Genomic DNA, 4,038 nt, shown 5'->3' on the forward strand with positions numbered 1-4,038 from the left:
CATTTCACCTACCTTAGAAAGGATGGAAGGCTGAGTCAACCTTGAGCCTTGGAGAGATTCGAACCAGCAGAAATTGCAGGCAGCTGTGTTAATAACAGGGTGCACTAAACCCTTGTACTATCAAGGCTCTTGTGCTCTATAAGCTTAAGCACAAATAAAATAATGGCTCATCTCGGCGTAATATGACACTTGAAACTTGGATCTTATTTCAGGCAGATGAGTGTCAGAAGAAAAGCACTAAAATGCAATGTGCTAATGTGGGAAGAGGGAACCCCATCATTAGTACTGGAGCAACATCTGTGGCATCATCATACCAATGCCTTTTGAATTGTTACTTGTGCAATGTTAGGTCCTGAGTGCTTCCATTTTTTTCCTCAAAATGTCTATTAAATAAAACAAAAAGTATGAAAAAAAAATTAAAACTGATGCATTTGTAGAATACTTATTTATTGAATGGTATAAAAAGACAGCATTGAACCCATCAGATAGTAATATAATGCTGATATTTTAGTAAATAAAAATTATAATGAAATGTTTTTAATTTAATTTAATTATAATGTTTTAAATTTTTGCAAATATCCTCAATCTCTGGCTAATAATTTTGATTTTGCAGAGTCCTGAAAGGATCTTGAAGGGCGAGTATCAGTGGTGGGTTTCAAAAATGTTTACTCCTGGTTCTGTGGGTGTAGCTTGGTGGGCATGGCATGGCTTGGTGGGCGTGGCAGGGGAAGGATACTGTAAAATCCCCATTTCCTCCCGATCAGCTGGGACTTGGGAGGCAGAGAATAGATTGGGATGGGGCCAGTCAGAGTTTTTACTACCGGTTCTCTGAACTACTCAAAATTTCCGCTACCAGTTCTCCAGAACTGGTCAGAACCTGCTGAAACCCACCTCTGGTGAGCATGGGTCCTTGGACCACCCTTTAAGAAGACTGATCTGATGGTTTAGACAAGGACATGTTTAAGAATGTCTGTGAATGGAGAGAATGGCCACTGGGGCAGAGGTGGGATTCAAATACTGTGGCAACCGGTTTGCCCTGCACCAGAAATGTGGTGCATGCGTGCATGTATGCAGCATCACAAAACACGGCAATTCACTCACGCGTGCTGTTCACACATGCATGTGACATCCAACAACATGGCAATTCCCTTGTCTGCGCCATCTGCACATGTGTGCGACGTCAATAAAACGGCAATTCACTTGCTCGCGCCATCTGCACATGCGTGCAGTGTTAAAAACACAGCAATATAGGACAGGATTGCACCCGGGCGGGTGGGCGGGGTGGCTGGGTGGGCGGGGCAGGCCCAGGCCCACCTGCAGGTCGCCACTACCAGTTTGCTTGCTCGGTCTGAACCAGCTGAATACTACCTCTGCGCCGGGGCAATAGAACTACTATCATCTGAAAATAGCTGAAGGTGAAAAAAGACACAGTCCTATCTGCGTAGAAGTTAACAGGTTGGGAAGTAGCAATCTTATTGCTAGTGCAAAATTAGAGGCTGGCTCTTTTAGATAAATGAGATTTTCCGGTTGGTAAATGTCAGGAACATGTGAATCTCAAGCCATCACAGTCTTGATAATCTGCTGAATTTGGCTCAGCCCACTTTGCCTTATGGGGATAAGTCATCAACAAACTCTGCAACATGAATTCATTATATGCAGAACTTAATTGCTTCAATGAACATAAAGCGTGTCCCCTTTTTGTGTTTCAGACTTGCAAGTTGACAACAACTTGCTTGATATAAATGATATCATTTTAGTCTGGATATTAGTTACATTCAAGTATCAGTCTTCCCTTCTGCCTAACTAGCCTTATACTTTGTTCTGTATGTCCTTTGCAGACAGCCTTAATACCTAAAGCTGGAACTGCAACTCAGAAGCAACAGCAGCATAATTGATAGGCCTGAAGAGTGCAGGTAAGTAGAAGGATTGTATTTACATCCCTGCTCTGAACTCCACAGGGAACAAGGCTGGTGCACGATGGCTACAAAACTTGAAAATTGCCACAACTTCCTTTCTGTGTTTTGCTCTTTGGAGATTTAGTTCATTCCTCCATAGAATCCAACTTAATGCCTTCACAGCTCATGTTTAACCATTATCACTAGCAACCGGTTCATAAGTGTCTTTGCTTTGGGCTGGATCTCACAAATAGGAATCAAGGGGAGATGATATTTGCTGTTTTCTAATAGCAAACTAATAGTGACAACATCTCCCAGCCTAGCCTATGAAATCCCAGCTCTGCCGCATGTGTTTTTCTGCCGACTTGGTTAACAGAGGAAAGGTGATATTTCTGTACCTTGAAATGACTAGGCTTCTTAGGCTTAGGAGAATAAATTAAAGTTGAACCAAAGTATGCCTCAGCTGCAGTGGATGGGCAGATTGATTTGCTTTCCATCTGGGAGATTAAATTCTACTGCCAAAAAAATGGCACCAACATAATTAGCTGTCAGTCAAGTTGCAAAGAGACAGACTATGTGGGATAATTGAAAGCCATGTAGCTTCTCATTACGTACTACAGTAGCTCTATTTGCAAATTTCCACCTTGAGGTGGTTCTCAGAATGTTGTCAGAAATTATAGTCATCCCTGCTGGCACATTCTTCCCAGTGCAAAAGATGAATATCAACCAAGGTGTGGATTAATACTAAATACATTTTCACTTAACCTAACTTCATTGTAATGTATTTGTCAACAGCTGTTGACAGCTCCACTAGGCTTGAATTACAGTCTTATCCACACAACTAGAAGGAAATCATGAGTTTTCCACTCCTTTGCATCCTATAGAGGTTTTGCAGGCACAAAAATCTCCTCCGTGGTTGAAAACTGGACAAAATAACATGACCTCCTGTAAACATTTCCTGAAGGATTGTTGCTACTTGCAATGAAACTCACAAAAAGTTTTAAGTGGCATTTTGAAGATAAGCAAAATATGATGCTTCTAAAGCATTGCATCAGATGCAAATGAGGGGTGGAGTTTGATATGTGTTGATGGAATAACTTATAGCTTTGAGAAACACTCATTAACCTGGGTGAGCTGATCACAATAATACCGAAAATGAGTTCATTACATTCCTGTCTTGGAAAGATGCTAGAGCAGAAATAGCAATAGCAACAGTTATTAAAAGCTGTATATAATAGACTTATATATCACAGTGCTTTACAGCCCTCTCTAAGTGGTTTACAGAGTCAGCATATTGTTCCCAACCATCTGGGTCCTCATTTTACTGACCTCACAAGGATGGAAGGCTGAGTCAACCTTGAGCCGGTAAGGATTGAACCTCTGGCAGTCAGAAGAATTAACCTGCAATACTGCATTCTAACCAGTGGTGAGTTGCTACCGGTTAACCCCGGATCAGATGGACTGGTAGCAGCAGCAGTGGAGGCTCTGCTCACCTGCCCAGATGCTTCTGTGCATGCATTCACCCATGAGCGAACTGGTAGCGATGGGTTTTGAAACCCACCCCTGATTCTAACCACTGTGCCACGATGGCTCTTACACTAAATCACACTAGAAATCACAAGAAATCACACTAGCAAGCCTATAACCTGATCTGGAAGCCTCATTCTCATTAGGTATTAGGTGATATTTTGTTGACTGATGCAGTTCAATGATTTAGATTGATTAGAAGAACCAAGCCAATTTAATTCAAGGCTTCAACACAAAATGTAAAATCAGGCTGATCTGATTTTTCAAATCTGGAAATGTGCACATTTGGAGGAAATATTAAGAAAAATGTACATTAAAGGCTTTGTGTAAAAAACAGTTACAACAATGTGGGGGGTGGGGAAGGACTTTCTTTGGAAAAATGAAAAAAAAATGAAAAATTGAGGAACAAAGTTGCTTGGTCTGTCTTTAACAACTATCCATTCTCAAAATGTATTTATCCAGACAACTGCTATAACTCCCCTCCTGAAGAATTATAACTTCCCACAGAAGAGGGAGCCAATGTCATAACACCAAACCTGAGAAGACTGTCCCCTACCATCTCTAACTCTGCTATACTGTTAATTTCTAAGCTAATCATTTGTTTTAAGAGACTTTT

This window comes from Pituophis catenifer, unplaced genomic scaffold, assembly GCF_029215685.1.
Source record: "Pituophis catenifer annectens isolate HBS135680 unplaced genomic scaffold, rPitCat1.0.hap2 SCAF_2, whole genome shotgun sequence".
NCBI classification, from domain to species: Eukaryota; Metazoa; Chordata; class Lepidosauria; order Squamata; family Colubridae; genus Pituophis; species Pituophis catenifer.